At 46.1% G+C, this 16,911-nt stretch overlaps 2 long non-coding RNA genes across 6 annotated transcripts in view; both read left to right on the top strand.

The window, feature by feature from the left end:
* The first annotated feature begins 417 nt into the window (after window positions 1-417).
* LOC122689036 overlaps window positions 418-16,911 on the top strand; it is a 574,758-nt gene continuing 558,264 nt past the window's right edge. For 2 of the 5 annotated variants that reach the window (XR_006339691.1, XR_006339690.1), the window contains exons 1-2: window positions 418-2,308; window positions 7,514-7,652. This is a non-coding gene — a long non-coding RNA (uncharacterized LOC122689036). Of the gene's footprint in view, window positions 2,309-4,947; window positions 5,486-7,513; window positions 7,653-16,911 lie in introns of all 5 variants that reach the window. The other 3 variants (XR_006339692.1, XR_006339688.1, XR_006339689.1) reach the window with 3 other exon arrangements.
* Window positions 14,662-16,621, top strand: LOC122689042. The gene is made up of 2 exons (XR_006339707.1): window positions 14,662-14,817; window positions 15,353-16,621. It is a non-coding gene; the product is annotated as an uncharacterized LOC122689042 (long non-coding RNA).

The raw sequence follows: 16,911 nt of genomic DNA, 5'->3' as shown, positions 1-16,911 counted from the left end.
CCCAATTCTGTAGCAGGGTAGGTGCTCCATGACTGTTGTGAGAAGGCTGCCTGGTCTGAGCTCTGGGAGGGAGTGATGAGCATTCTAAGGACCCGCCATCAACCCTAAGCAGGGGGCGCTGAGTGTGTGAAGACAGAAGTCTCAGCCTTCACCACTGACACACACAGAAAGCTTCTTAGCCCCGCTGAGTGTGGGGCGGTGGCACCTTAGGGAAGCTCAAAGGGAAGGTGGAGGTGGTGGTTCAGTCACTCAGTCGTGTCCGACTATTAACGAGCCCATGGCCTGCAGCGCGCCAGGTTCCTCTGTCCTACACTATCTCCCTGAGTTTGATCAAATTAATGTCCATGTGTTGGTGATGCTGTCTAACCATCTCACCCTCTGTCTCCCCCTTCTCCTGCCTTCCATCTTTTCCAGCACTAGGGTGTTTTCCAATGAGTCAGCTATTCTCATCAGGTGGCCAAAGTATTGCAGCTTCAGCATCAGTCCTTCCAGTGAGTATTCAGAGTATTCAGTATTCATTTCCTTTAGGAGGGGCAGAGTAGTTCTTCTTAGTGTCCGAGGGATTCTAAAGGGTCATCTCTCTAGCACCACAATTCGAAAGCATCACTCAGCCTTCCTAATGATCCAACTCACACATCTGTACACGACTACTGGAAAAACCACCGTTTTGACTCTGCAGACCTTTGTCAGCGAAGTGACGTCTCTGCTTTTAAATATGTGGTCTAGGTTCGTCATGGGTTTCCCCGGGGGCTCAGTGGTAGAGAATCTGTCTGCAGTGCAGGGGAATTCGGACACCTGGGTTCAATCCCTGGGTCGGGAAGGTTCCCTGGAGGAGGCCATGGCAATCCACTCCAGTATTCTCGCCTGGAGAATCCCCTGGACAGAGGAGCCGGGTGGGCCTTGGTCCATGGGGTCGTAAAGAGTATCCTGAGAGACATCACCTCCCAAACAGAATCTCTGGCCAATGGGCTGTCTCTCTAGCTTTACTCATCTCAAGTAAAATCTGTTCCCTGGCCTCAGAAGCCATGTGAGATCACGAAGGAAACTTGAGGCAGTGGTGCTTTAAGCAGCGATTTGGTGCGAGATCTTTATTCGTGTGGGCCAAGTGACTGCGGGGAATGAAATGGGGCAGGGTGATGAAGGAAATGAGATGATGAATTTATTGCCCCGGCCACCTCCCTGCCCCCAGGTAGCCGACTTCAGTAGGGCTGGCTGGTGTCAATGGCGCGTATATAGGCTCACTTGGAACAACATCCTGTGTGTGGTGTGAGGAACGTGGTGGGCAAATCAGACAGCATGGCCAAACATTCTTTCTCAGAGTGGATGGAGGGAGACGAGAGAAAAGAATGATGAACCATGGGTTAGTTGTGAGTCAGTTTCTAAAATCTCAGTATTTCTTCACAAGGGGTGTGTGTGTGAATTCTTTTCTTTATCTGAGAATTGGCTTTCTAGGTGAGGAAATTTCGTGAGAGACTCCTTGTGACATGTGGCAAGAGGTTGGGAGTGAATTGGGTTAAGGTCATTTTCCACGTGTTTCACACCAAATGTTTGTTTAAGGGGATAGCAGTGGCCTTAAAGAACTGAACTAAGTGGTTGAAATAAAGGTTTCAGTTCCTGAAATGTGAAGAGACTCTGGGATGTGTGTTCATCCTAGCCAGTAGTCACAGGCAACTCATAAACTCATAGGATTTGAACCGTGTCTTCCTAATGGCTTTTGCTTTCTGCCCTTGAATGTGGTGGAGGCCTCAGTTCCGGTGACTAAAGTTCCTAAGTAACAGTTCTCTGAGAAAAGTAGCTGTCTAGAAAAGAGCAGTGCCTGGGAAGCTGATCTAAAATTTTAATATAGCCTGTGATGTAATTTTTATTAGCTTCACCCAGGATATGATCATTCAAAGAATCTAGAGAGATGCACCTACTTCGGTATCTACCATTGGATTTTTCAAATGAACATACCGTAAGATTGGCCCAGTTTTCTTTCTTATTATTTATCTATTTATTGTTGGCTGCACTGAGTCTTTGTTGCTGCACGAGGCTTTCTCTAGTTGTGGAGAAGGAGGACTACTCTCTAGTGGCGGTGCATGCGCTTCTCATTTCAGAGAGTTTTCTTGTTGCAGAGCATGGACTCTAGGCTCGGTGCATGCGCTTCTCATTTCAGAGACTTCTCTTGTTGCAGAGCATGGACTCTAGGCTCGAGGGCTTCAGTAGTCGAAGCAGGTGGGTTCAGTAGTGACACACAGTCTTAGTTGCCCTGGGACAGGTGGAATCTTCCTGAACTAGGGACCGAACGCCTGCCCCGTTGCATTGGCAGGTGGGTTTTGTTTTATTTTTTTAATCATTAATTTATTTTAATCGGAAAATAATTACTATGCCATATTGTGATGGCTTTTGCCATATATCAACATGAATCGGCCGCAGGTATACATGTGGCCTCCCCTCCTGAACCCCCATCCCACCCGCCTCCCCACCCTATCCCTCTGGGTTGCCCCAGAGCACTGGCTTTGGGTGCCCTGCTTCATGCATTGAACTTCCACTGGTCATCTGTTTTACATATGGGAATGTATATGTTTCACTGCTCTTCTCTCAAATCATCTCACCCTTGCCTTCTTTCACTGAGTCGAAAAGTATGTTCTGTACGTCTCTGTCTCCGTTGCTTCCCTGCATGTAGAATCGTTGCTACTGTCTTTCTAAATTCCATAAGTATGCATTAATAGAAGCCTTGTCTTTCTCTTTCTGACTGACCTCTCTCTGTATAACAGGCTCCAGATTCATCCACATCATTATCACTGATTGAAATGTGTTCCTTTTTATAGCTGAGTAATATTCCATTGTGTATGTGCACCACAACTTCCTTATCCATTCATCTGCCGATGGACATCTAGGTTCCCTCCATGTCCTAGCTGTTGAAAACAGTGCTGCTGTGAACATTGGGGTACATGTGTCTGTTTCACTTCTGGTTTCCTCAGGGTGGTTTCCCTCAGCAGTGGGATTGCTGGGTCATGTGGCAGTTCTGTTCCCAGTGTTTTAAGGATTGGCCACTCTGTTCTCCATAGTGGCTGTACCAGTTTGCATTCCCACCAAGAGAGGAAGAAGGTTCCCTTTTCTCCACACCATCTCCAGCATTTATTGTTTGTAGACTTTTTGATGATGGCCATTCTGACCTGTGTGAGATGATACCTCATTGTGGCTTTGATTTGCAGTTTTCTAATAATGAGTGATGTTGAGCATCTCTTCATGTGTTTGGTAGCCATCTCTATGTCTTTGGAGAAATGTCTCTTTAGATCTCCTGCCCACTTTTTATGGGGTTTTTCGTTTTTGTGGTATTGAGCTGCATGGGCTGCTTGTATATTTTGGAGATTCCTTCTTTGTCAGTTGTTTCATTTGCTGTTATATTCTCCCATTCTGAGGGCTGTCTTTTCACCTTGCTTATAGTTTCCTTCATTGTGCGAAAGCATTTAAGTTAAATTTGGTCCCTTTTGTTTATTTGTGTTTTTATTTCCATTACTCTGGGAGGTGGGCCATAGAGGATCTTGCTGTGATTTATGTCAGAGAGTGTTGTGCTGTTGGTCCTTTAATGGACCGGAACCTGATGGTCCAGAGTCGACAATGAGAGAGTGAAAGAAGGAAAGAGGCTAATAGTCCCTGGGTTATGCAGCTGGCTTCCGCGATCCAGGGAATCAGCCAGAAATAGAGAGAGAGAGAGAGAGAGAGAGAGAAAGAAGGAAAGAAAGACAGTCTCGGGGACCAAAGCTCTGATGGAGCAAAGGTGTTTTAATCAACATGGCATGGGCATATATACTGTCTTACAAGGTAATTATTCTCAGCAAAGATAAAGATTAAAATCCAGACTTACAGAACACAAGGTGATCCCTATTAAAGAGAGAAGAGGGTACTTATCACCATAATGAGAAACTAACGATGGAAATGCCTGGATTCCTTAGCCCCAGGAAAGGCGTGTCTCTCCTCTTAATTCCTGAATATTCAGGAATTATTAAGGGCCAAAAGTTTCCTGACAGATCCAAAAGAGCACACAGGAATCCTCCTGTTCAATGCATCCTGATATTCTGCTTATGGTTTCCTCTTAAGAGTTTTAGAGTTTTTGGTCTTACATTTAGATCTTTAATCCATTTTGAGTTTATTTTTTTGTGTGGTGTTAGAAAGTGTTCCAGTTTCATTCTTTTACACGTAGTTGAGCGTTTTCCCCAGCATCACGTGTTGAAGAGACTTTGTTTATGCCATTGTATATTTGTGCCTCCTTTGTCAAAGATAACCTGTGCATAGGTGTGTGGATTTATCTCTGGGTTCTCTATTTTGTTCCATTGATCTATATTTCTGTCTTTCTGCCATACTGTCTTGATGGCTGTCTTGATGGCTGTAGGTTTGTAATATAGTCTGTAGTATAGACTGAAGTCAGGAAGGTTGATTCCTCCAGGTCCATTCTTCTTTCTCAAGATTGCTTTGCGTATTCAGAGTCTTCAGTGTTTCCATGCAAACTGAGAAATTATTTGTTCTAGTTGTGTGAAAGATACCTTTGATAGTTTGATCGGGATGGTGATGAATCTACAGATTGCTTTGGGTAGTAGAGTCATTTTCACTATACTGATTCTTCCAATCCAAGAACATGGTACATTTCTCCGTCTCTCTGTGTCAACTTTGATTGCTTTCATCAGTTTTTTTTTTTTTTTTTTTTTTCAGTTTTCTGTATACAGGTCTCTTGTTTTTTTACGTACCTTTATTCCTAAGTATTTTATTCTTTTCATTGCAATGGTGAATGGGATTGTTTACTTAAGTACTCTTTCTGATTTTTCTCTATGAGTTTATAGGAATGTAAGGGATTTTTGTGTGTTAATTTTGTATGGCAGGCACATTCTTTTTTTTAGTTTTTAAAATTTTTTTTATTTTTTCATTTATTTATTTTAGTTGGAGGCTAATTACTTTACCATATTGCAGGCACATTCTTAACCACTGGACCTCCAGGGAATTGCTGGCCTGCTTGTCCTTGGGTGTGCAGTTCTCTGGGCTCTGATACACGGAGAGATTGCAGTGATCACCACCGCGACCAGGACACAGGCCGAGTCCGTCACCCCAAAAACACCCAGCTGCTGCCCCTTTCTGGTGTCCTCTCCCACACCCCAATCCCTGGCACAAGGATCTGTCCTCCTCCACAGAGGACTTTGTCCTTTGCAATTTTAAAATTCCTTACGTATTCTGAATATAAGACCTTTCTCGGATCTGTCATTCACGAACATCTTTCCCCTAATAACAAATAGCTTCCCTTTTCGTTACAGGAGACATGAGTGATGAAATCTTCTTTTCCTCCCCACACTCAGAGCCCAATGTGGTGTAGCCAGCAAGTGCCCGTGAGATTCTTCAGAAGTGAAAATGAATTCTGCTGTCTGTCAGTCAGTCTGTGCTATCAGCTAGCCCCCAGAGCTGTATTTCTGCAGAAATCCACGAGTCTTCTGCAGACAGAGGCACTTGAGAACAGGTATATTTATTGGAGTCTGAACTTGCGATCTCATCAGAGAGCTTCAGAGCTCAACCCATCTTGCAGGACTTGTCTCCCAAGGGAGCTTTTCTTCTTGAAACTCAGAGGCGTGAATTTAGTCAGTGTGGGCATGTTTAGCAGGGCGAACATGGCATTTCAAGGTTGCTCATCTTTTACCAGGTATCAGACCACATTCAATGTATTTCTTTCTGTCACCTTATTTACTCCTCCTTCAAAGACCCGTCATTTTGGACGATTTCAGTCCTAATTGATGAGGTGAGAAAGCAGAAGACAGAGAAGTCAGGGGGATTGCTCAGAGTCATATAGGCCGCCAGAGGAAAAGTGACCCACAAACCTTGGCATCCTCCATTCAGAGCCCCCACTCTTTATTTCTTCAGTAAAGTTGCCATGCGTGCGTGCATGCCAAGTCACATCAGTCATGTCCAACTCTTTGCGACCACATGCCTGTTGCCCGCCAGGCTCCTCTGTCCATGGGATTCTCCAGGCAAGAATACTGGAGTGGGTTGCCACGCCCTCCTCCAGGGGATCTTCCCGACCCGGGAATCCAACCCACGCCTCCTGCAGCTCCAGCAATGCAGGAGGATGCTTTACTGCTGAGCCACCGGGGAGGCCCAAGGTTGACCTATGATATTATATTTGTTTCAAGTGCACAACAAAGTGATTCCATATTTTTAAACATTATGAAATGAATTGCCACAATAAGTTTGGTTACCATGTGCCACCACAGAGATTTATTATAAGATTATTGACTATATTCCCTGTGTGTACATTCCATTCCCATGACTTATTTTATAACTGGAAGTTTGTATCTCCTAACCCCTTCCCTGTTTTACACATCTCCCTACTCCTTCCTCCTCTGGTAACCACCAGTTTGTTCTCTGTGTCTCTGACTCTATTTCTGTCTTGTTTCCCATGCTCTCTTACTTATTTCTGAGGTTCCACATATAAATAAAACTCTGTGGTATTTGTCTTTCTCTGTGTGCCTAGTTTCACTTGGCATCATACCCTCTAGGTCCATCCATGTTGTCAACAATGACAAGATTTCATTCTTTTTTTAATTGCTGAGTAATATTCCACTATGTGTGTGTGTGTGTGTACACCATTTCTTCCTTTTTGACTCATGTATCGATGGGCACTTAGGTTCCTTCCAGATCTTGGATCCCCTTGGCTGTAAATAGCACTGCAGTGGACAGAGGAGCACATATATCTTTTGTGACTAGTGTTTCTTCTGTTCTTGAGGAAAATACCGAGAAGTGGAACTGCTGGATCATATGGTGGTTCTGGTTTTCAGTTTTTGAGGAAACCCTCATTGTCTCCATAGCGGCTGCACCAATAAACATTTCCACCAACACCGCACGAGGGTTTCCTTTTCTCTGCATCCTCGCCAACATTTCTTACTTGTTGTCTTGTTGATAATAGCTACTTGACAGGTATGAGAGAGTACTTCACTGTGGTCTTGATTTTCTAATCCCTGATGAGGAGATGTTGAGCATCTCTTCATGTGTCTATTAGCCATCTGTATCTCTTCTTTGCAGAAAGGTCTATTCACTGCTTTGCCCCGTTTTAAAATCAGGTTTTGGGTGTTTTCCCCAATACATCCTATGAGTCCTTTAGCTCTTTTGGATATCTATCTCTTTTCGGATGTGTATCACTTGCTCATATCTTCTCCCACTCAGCAGGTTGCCTTTTTCTTTTGTTGACGGTTTCCCTTGCTCTGTAAAAGCTTCTTAGTTTGATGAACTCCCATTTGTTTATTTTTGCTTTTGTTGCTCTTGCCTGAGGAGACATGTCAAAAAAACTATTGCTAAGACCTATGTCAAAGAGTGTCCTGGCTACGTCTTCTTCCAGGAGCTTTATGGTTTAAGGTCGAACAATTTCGTCTTTAATCTTCTGTTGTTTTTGTTGATTTTTGAATGTTGTGTACGAAAGGGGTCCGAGTTTTCCCATAACCTTTCATTAAAGAGATAGCATTTTCCATGATGGACGTTCTTGGCTCCTTTGTCATAGACTAATAGGCCATATGAGCGCAGGTTTATTTCTGACAGAGCATCCCCAACTGTACCCTGCGTAAAGGCTGGGGTGAAGTGAGAAGACCCGGTGACTTCAATGTCCGTCCACAGCTGGTGGCACACCAAGTCTGGATAAGGTACGTCATTGATGCTAGCCACAATGCACTGGGGCAGGGATGGTCATCCCCACCTGGCACAGGTTCCCCAGGGTGGGATGCGATGGGCTCACTCCAGCAGCCAACCCAGGTCGATCCCGCCATCCACAGTCCCTCAATTTAGCCAATCACGAAGGTTTTCACTGTTGTTGTTACATCCCCTCCATGCTGTGCCAGGCCGGCTGTTGAGAGGGGGAGGTGAGGAGGAATTGCATGGCCAGTCCCTGCCCCTGAGAGTTGAGTCATTAAGCAGAGGGGAGATCTGACACCCTTAGATGTGGTGGCGAGTGCGTCACGGATCCCCTGTGAGGCTGCGTTGCTAGGAGATGAGAGGAGTGATGAGGATCAGGGTAGATGAAGTGGACATGGCGGGGGAGGGGACAGGGTACTCTGGGTCCTTGCTGTGCCAGTCCCGACTGCTGAATTACCCACAGACTGCAAGAGGGCACCCGGAGGATGGATGGGCGGCTGTAAATGAGGATATCAGCAGTGCCACCCCCTCCCCACCTCAAAGTCTGTGTCCCCAACGTGCCTATTGGGTGTTGGTGGTCTGGGGGTCACTTCTGAGACAGCATACTCTCCCCAGTTACAGAGTAGGAGCCAGAATCCTGTGATGTGCAGAGATGTCCCGCCCGTCAAATCCTAGACCAGAGACCGAGCCATAGGAACCAACAGGCCAGAGAATGCTGGATGGGGAGTTGGCTTAAATGCAGTGGCCAAATAACAAATCTGAATGTACCTGTAGCAAGCAACGATATTGAACCATTCATTTAAAGACCTTCCCATAAAGGGAAGTCCTGGGCCTCCTGGTTTCATCAGTGACATCTATCAAATGTTTAAAGAAGAAATAGCACCCATCCTTCACAGAGTCTTCCTGATTAGACAGGAGGGAGGAGGGAACATTTCCTCATTCATCCTATAAGCACAGTATTAGCCCGGTACCAAAGCCAGACTTGACATCACCAGAAAGCTACAGATCCATATCTATCATGAATAGCGATGCATACACCCTCAACACAGTATCAGCAAAGCAAATAGAGAAACATTTTGCAAAGGGCTGTGCAAGATTTTCCCCAGGATTGCAGTATTGGACCAACACACAATTTCAGTTATGGGAAACAGCGTATTGATATAAGGAAGGATGGAAACCACCTGTCACCTTGACAGACAAAGAAAAAGCATTTGACACAGTTCAAGACCCGTTCATGACAAATAAGTCAATAACTAAATCAATAAACACGGTCAACCAGCTCAGGATGGAAGGGATCGTCGTCGTGGTGCTGAAGGACATCCGCGAGAACCATCCTGCTCTCGTCACGTCACATCCAGTAGTGTCTGAGTGAATGCTTGCCTCTTGAGATCCAGACCAAGGACAGGGGGTCTGCTTCAACCGCCTCTATTCCACACTGCCGGAAGGGTCTAGCCTGTGCACCGTGCAAAAGGAGCAATGACATCATTGGGAAATGAGAAGCGAAACCTATGTCCACACAAATACTTGTCCTTACAGGTCTTTCACAGCAGCACTGTTTCTAATTTCCAAATAGTGGAGCAGCCTAAAAGTCTTGTCAGCTGGAGAGTGGTAAACAAAGTATTCTGTATGTAGCCATACAGTGGAATAGCATAGACGGATAAAAAGTGATGAACTTCTGCTTTCTGCTGCCACGTGGGTGAGCCTGCAAAGCATTACGCTAAGTGAAAGAACCGAGACGCAAAAGGCCACTTCCTGCAGGAGTCCGTTGATATGAAATGCCCAGAAAGGGCAAATCTACAGAGAGGGAAATCAGACGAGAGGATGCCTGGGCCTGCAGGTCCTGTTGGGGATCGACTGCTGACGGGTACGCGGAACCTTTAGTGGCGCTGGCGGTGTTCCACACCTGCACTGTGGTGGGGGTTGCACCACTGTGTGAAGGTGCTAAAAGTCACTGCCCTGGGAGTGATGGGTGTGATTTGTGGGATGTAATTACACCTCAGTAAAGCAGTTTAGGAAGGTAATGCAGATGTCCAAGTGAGACATGTGGGGAAAGACATGCCATCGCTTTGTAACAAGGAGGAGTGCCCCTGCTCCTTCCACATTCTGGGTCCGGCCTCCTCCACGAGTGCTAGATGCTCCCTCCAGAGACAGTCGCTGTGCACGTCAGGTCCTCACGGGCATCCCCCATAAATTTCCCAACTACCTTGGCCAGTCCTCTGCCCGAGCAGGAGGGATCGATTTTCTTCCGTGCTTGCTGGCATTTTGGTTTCTGTGGACTGCAGGGGGCAGTGTTGCTCCGAGGAGCCGCTTGCCCGTTCCTCCCCCGCCCTTCGGGGTTGAAAAAAGGCTGTAATAAGCGACGGAGTTTTTTTCTGCGCTTGCGCTGTTTGGCTGCTTCGAAGTGCTGAGGAAAATGCTGAGATACATATTAAGCAAACTGAATGAGTAACAACAAAGAGAAAATATTAAGCAGATCAAGGGAAAAAAGTAGCAAATAACAGAAGAGGGCATCCCCATAAGATTATCAGCTGATTTCTCAGCAGAAACTCTGCAGGCCGGAAGGGAGTGGCATGATGTATTTAAAGTGGAGAAAGGAGAAGGTGAGGGTGGGATGTTTCAAAAGAACAGCATGTATATTATCTATGGTGAAACAGATCACCAGCCCAGGTGGGATGCATGAGACAAGTGCTCGGGCCTGGTGCACTGGGAAGACCCAGAGGAATCGGGTGGAGAGGGAGGTGGGAGGGGGGATCGGGATGGGGAATAAGTGTAAATCTATGGCTGATTCATATCAATGTATGACAAAACCCACTGAAATGTTGTGAAGTAATTAGCCTCCAACTAATAAAAAAATTTAAAAAAAATAAAAATAAAGTGGAGAAAGGGAAAAACCTACAGCCAAAAAGACTCTACCAAGCAAGGCTCTTCTTTCAGATTCAACAGAGGAATCAAAAGACAAGCAAAGGCTCAGAGAATTCAGCAGGACCACGCCAGCATTACAACAAAGACTAATGTAACAGCTCTAGGCAGAAACAAAAAGACCAATGGAACACAATAGGAAGCCCAGAGATAGATCCATGCACCTATGGGGCACGTCATCTATACCCAAGGAGGTAAGAATATACAATGCAGAAAAGACACCATCTTCAATAAGTGGTACTGTGAAAATTAGACAGTAACATGTAAAAGAATGAAATTAGAATACTTACTAACACCACAAGGGGGGGGGGGGCGGGAAACTCAAAAGGAATTAAAGACCAAATGTAAGACCAGATACTATCAAACTCTTACAGGAAAACATCGGCAGAACACACTAACAAAGATTTTAGCAATATCCTCTTTCCATTAATGGAAATAAAAATAAAGAAATGGGACCTCATTATACTTAACAGTATTTTACACAGCAAGTTCAGTTCAGTTCGGTTGCTTAGTCGAGTCTGACTTTTACACAGCAAAGGAAACTATAAACAAGGTGAAAAGACAACCCTCAGAATGGCAGAAAACAATTTCAAATGAAGCAACTGAAAAAGAATTAATCTCAAAAATATACAAGCATTTCATGTAGCTCAATATCAGAAATATAAACAACCCAATCAAGAAATGGGCAGGAGACCTAAAACAGACATTTTTCCAAAGAAGACATACAGATGGCCAACAAATACATGAAAAGATGTGCAACATTGCTGTTTATTCGTGAAATGCAATTCAAAAGTACAATCTTGTCAGAATGGCCACCATCAACAAATCTGCAAAACATCAATGCCAAAGAGGTTGTGGAGAAAGGGAATCCTCTTGCACTGTTGGTGGGAATGTAAATTGGTACATACACTGTGGAGCACATTGTTTATCCTCCCCCTGTTTGTATTTTTTTTTTTTTGCAGTTTTTTCTTGTAGTTTATTTCTAAGCCCACAGCATTGTGATCAGAAAAGACTCTTGACGTGATTTCAATTTTCTTAAATTTATGTGGCTTGATATGTGACTCAAGATATGATCTATAAAGAATGTTCTATGTGCACATGAGAAGAAAGTGTATTCTGCTGCTTTTGGATGGAATGGCCTAGAAATAGCAATTGAGTACATCTGGTGTAATGTGTCATTTAGGGGCTGTGCTTCCTTCTTGATTTTCTGTCTGGATGAGCTCTTCGTGGATGAAAGTGGAGTGCTAAAGACCCCCACTATTATTGTGTTGCTGATGTTTTCTCCTTTTGTGGCTGTTTATATATTGAGCTGCTCCTATGTTGGGTGCATATTTATTTACAATTGTTGTGTCTTCCTCTTGGAATAATCCATTGATCATGATGTGGTGTCCTTGAATCTTGCAACAGTCTTTAAAGTCTATTTTGTCTGATGTGAGTATTGCTACTCCAGGTTTCTTTAGATTTCCATTTGCATTGAATATCTTCTTCCATCCCTTCACTTTCAGTCTGTATGTGTACCTAGATTTGAAAATGGGTCTCTTGTAGAGAGTATTATGTGTGCTGGGCTGTGCTTTGTCACTCAGTCGTGTCTGCCTCTTTGCGACCCCATTGACTGCACCCCACCAGGCTCCTCTGTCTGTGGGGCTTCTCCAGGTAAGAATACTGAAGTGGCTTGCCATGCCCTCTTCCAGGTCATCTTCCCAACCCAGGGATCGAATCCAGGTCTCCTGCATTGCAGGCAGATTCTTCACAGACTGAGCCACCAGGGAAGCCCAAGAATACTGTAATGGGTAGCCTATCCCTTCTCCAGGGGATCTTCCCAGTGCAGAAATCAAACAGGGGTCTCATGCATTATAGGCAGATCCTTTACCAGCTGAGCTACCAGGGAAGCCCAGACCGTATTATACATGGGTCTTCATTTTTTTTAAATCGTTATCTCTCTCTTTTTTTTTTTTTTAGGATGCAGCATTTCATCCATTTACATTTAAGTTAATTACTGACATGTGTGTCCTTATTGCCATTTTAAAAATTGTCTTGGGTTTGTTTTAAAGGTGTTTGTTCTAAACTTCCTTTCGTGACTTGATGACTATCTTTAGTGTTGTGAATGGATCCCTTTTTTCTTTTTTGTGTCTCTATCTATTGTAGATGTTTGGTTATCATGAGTTTTTTTGTTCTAGCTGTCTATACACACACCACATAGACACGTGTGTGTGTATGTGTGTGTGTATATATATGTGTATATGTGTGTGTGTGTATACACACACATATAATACACATGTGTATATATGTATATATATGTGTGTGTGTATATATGTGTATGTATATACACACATGTGTATGTATGTGTATGTGTATATATACATATGTGTATATATATGTGTGTGTGTGTGTATAGGTATATATGTATATATGTATGTATATATACATATATGTGTGTGTATATACATGTGTGTGTGTGTGTGTGTGTGTGTGTGTATTATATATGTCTCCAAGGTGGTTCAGTGCTAAAGAATCCCTCTGCCAATGAAGGAGATGCAGAAGATTTTGGTTTGATTCCTGGGTTGGGAAGATCCCCTGGAGGAGGAAGTGGAAACCACTCCAGTATTATTGTTTGGAAAAATTCCATGGACAGAGGAGCCTGGAGAGTCCATGGAGTTGCAAACAGTCAGACATGCCTGAGTAAAAGAGTATATATATACATGTATATATGCTTGTTTAACTTTACTGGTCTCTTAATTTCAAATGCATTTTCAATATCCTGCATTTGTACTCCCATCCTCTCGTAACTGCTGGTTTTGATATCATATTTGTGTGTGGATGAGTTCCCATGTTTACTGTGTGTCTGTCTGTACTGGTGAGCTTTCCCATTCATAATTCTCTTAAATCTAGTCATGGCATTTTGTTTCTGCGTAGAGCTATTACATTAGTCTTTGTTGTAAAGCTGGTGTGGTCCTGTTGCATTCTCTGAGCCTTTGCTTGTCTTTTGATTCCTCTGTTGAATCTGAAAGAAGAGCCTTGCTTGGTAGAGTCTTTTTGGCTGTAGGTTTTTCCCTTTCTCCACTTTAAATACATCATGCCACTCCCTTCTGTCCTGCAGAGTTTCTGCTGAGAAATCAGCTGATAATCTTATGGGGATGTCCTCTTGTGTTATTTGCTACTTTTCCCTTGATCTGCTTAATATTTTCTCTTTGTTGTTACTCATTCAGTTTGCTTAATATGTATCTCAGCATTTTCCTCAGCACTTCGAAGCAGCCAACCGGCGCAAGCCCAGGAAAAAAAAAAAAAAAAAAATCCGTCGCTTATTACAGCCTTTTTTCAACCCCGAAGGGCGGGGGAGGAATGGGCAAGCGGCTCCTCGGAGCAACACTGCCCCCTGCAGTCCACAGAAACCAAAATGCCAGCAAGCCCGGAAGAAAATCGATCCTTCCTGTTCGGTTTTCGGGCAGAGGCCTGGCCAACGTAGTTGGGAATCTTACGGGGGATGCCCCTGAGGACCGGAGAAAGAAAGGGAACCTCTGGAAGAGGCCCGGGCAAACCACCCCTGGACCGCGCGAGTTCCGCTCGACCCGCCCACAGAACCACAGCGAGGCGGGCAAGAAGTCAGGGCGTCCAGGAAGCTGTGGAGTTGCTGAGGGCTGGTTCTGGGCCTGCCCCGGGGAGCAGTGATGTCAGTGCCAGTCTCCCAGCTGGCGTCCGCTGGGAGATTTCTCCCCGAAACTGTTTGGAACTCTCCACTGAGGGACCTGATCCGTGATGTCCGGGTCCTGTCCAACCTGGCCCCACAAGATGGTTATTTTGAGAGACTACCCTGCCCTCTTCTCTGTCAGTCGACTCTGGATTGAAGTCCCTTCCTGACTCACCTTCCTTGCAGTGAGCTGAGCAACTTGTACTATGTAACAGCTGATTACTTCCAGGTGCTTTGCATTCTAAATATGTTATCATGTCATAATCTTGAGAGAGTGGATGAGTCGATTTCTATGTAGTTTCCCTTCCCGCCCCCTTTCATTTAGTATCTCATTGTAATAAATATGTTATTGTTGTTTTTCAGGCCGTCGGTCGTGCCCGACTCGTTGTGACCCCATGGACTGCATGCAGCACGTCAGGAGGCTTCCCTCTCCTTCACCATCTGCCGGAGCTTGCTCAAACTCATGTCCATTGAGTCAGTGATGCCATCCAACCATCTTGTCCTCTGTCATCCCCTTCTCCTCCTGCCGTCAATCTTCCGCAGCATTGCAGGCTGTTTCACCCTCAATCCCAGTGAGCATTTTATTTCACTCTTCCACTGGGGAGGGGAATGTATCCTGCAAGCCAGTGTGCAAACTACAATCTGACAGATTTGAGACCTGAACATAGGGACACTCTCTGAGGAACCCTGAGAACCTGGAGAGCTGACTCTCCCTCTGTGTGCCACAGCTCCCAAAGGCATACAATGAGGGCAGTAATGGCATCTGCTTCTTGAGTGGTGTCCAGCATCACTTACCCAGCAGGATCTTAGGTTGGCACTTGTCCCTGTCATGTTATTATTGTAGGTGGCTCAGATGGTAAGGAGTCAGCCTGCAGTGCAGGATAGCCAGGTTCAATCGCTGGGTTGGGAAGATCCTCTGGAGAAGGAAATGGCAACCCACTCCATTATTCTTGCCTGGAGAATCCCATGGGCAGAGGAGCCTGGAAGGCTACAGTCCAAGGGGGTCTTAAAGAATCAGACACGTCTGAGCCACTTTCACTTCCACTTGGCGGGATGATTTTCAAGTCAAAACTCACTGTCATAATAAAGTTCTCTTTAAACACACAGGAATTCCTCAACGATCGGAAGCAAGAGAAGGGTGACCACTCCGTCCACTCTTATGCAATATATCAGCTTATATTCTTTTATTGTAATTTTACGTGTCAATGTGTCCGGTGAAAGTTCTCACAACGGGCTCTCTGAAGGGCTCAGATGCAGTTTGAATCAGCCAACCGGCACAAGCGGAGGAAAAACAACAACAAAATACCAGCCGCTTCTTATGGCAAAAGGCTTTCTGTCACTTTATGAAAGCGCGAAGGGCTGAGGAAAAGCCGGCCCGGCGACACTGTGGAGCAACACTGCCACCTGCAGGCCACAGAAACCAAAACGCCGCAAGCCCGGAAGAAAATTCATCGTTCCTGCTGGTTTTCGCGCAGAGGACTGGACAGCGGGGATGCGAAAGTTAAGGGAGGTGCCCGTAAGGACGAGAGAAAGGAAGGGAATCTCCCGAAGGGGTCCGGCCAAACCACCCCTGGACTGCGAGCCGTCCGCGGAACCGTAGCAACAGGGGCAGGAAGTCAGGGTGTCCGGGAAGCTCCGGAGCTTGGCGGGCGGGGCTGCCCTCCGATTGGCTGGCTCTGGGCCTGCGCGCAGCCGCCCAGTGAGGCCCGTGCCAGTCTCCCGGCCCTGGTCGGCTGGGAGTTTTCTCCGGGACCCTGTTTGGAAGTCTCCACTGAAGAACCTGACCGGTGACGTCCGGGTCCTGTCGCCCACTGCCGAAGCCCCCCACGTGCGGGAACGTTGCAAGTCCCCTGTCCGTTCTCCCTCCCACCCCCGGCCTGTGAACGCGTCCCTCCCGTGGTACACTCACTCTTCTCTCAGCCCTCACTCTTCTGATCCGTCCTCAGTGCCCACGAGGCTCACCCGGTCACCCCGGAGACTCTCCGTCCTTAGCGATGCTCCCTTCCTCCCCACCCGAGCATCCCTCTGCCCACGGTCCCGCCCCGGGCATCAGGAAAGACCGCGCCCCTCGTGGTGTCCTGCTTCTAGCATTCCTCCCTGTCATCACCCTCAACGTGACGTCCTGTCCTGCAGCTCCTTCGCACTAGTGCCAGTGCACTGATACCACAACCTCCTGGAGACCTCCAGCTCACCGACCACGCGTCCTTTCACACCGTGCGCCAGGCCCCTCCTCGATGGGCTGAGCCAGGGCTGGAAGCTGTCCCCCGCAAACACACCTCTCCCCCACAAACACACCTCTTGTGCTCCTTGCACCCTCCTGCCTACCCACTCCCTGTCTGAGCACCTGAGCATCGAGGAGAAAACTTTACAACTTCACAGAAGTGTTTTATCTTAAATCCGCGGCCGGAGTAGACCGCTGTTCAGTTTCACGGTCACCTAGCTACACTCCTACACTACACACTAGTAACCTTCCTCCACGCTAATGACCCTCCGTGGGATTTCTCAAGTTTCCCAGTCCCCGTCTGCATGTTGCTGGCCTGGCACTCTGCTGCCCCTCTGCACGCCTGCTCCTGACTGCACCCACCCCTCACCTCGGCCTGGGATCCCACGCCTTGCACCTTCTCAGGGACGTTGCACCTGCAGTTATCATTCCTGTCTCCTCAACC

The sequence above is a fragment of the Cervus elaphus genome, chromosome X (assembly GCF_910594005.1).
Source record: "Cervus elaphus chromosome X, mCerEla1.1, whole genome shotgun sequence".
Classification (NCBI taxonomy): Eukaryota; Metazoa; Chordata; class Mammalia; order Artiodactyla; family Cervidae; genus Cervus; species Cervus elaphus.
The sequence above is the reverse complement of the archived record's forward strand: the minus strand, read 5'-3'. Positions and strand labels throughout refer to the sequence as shown.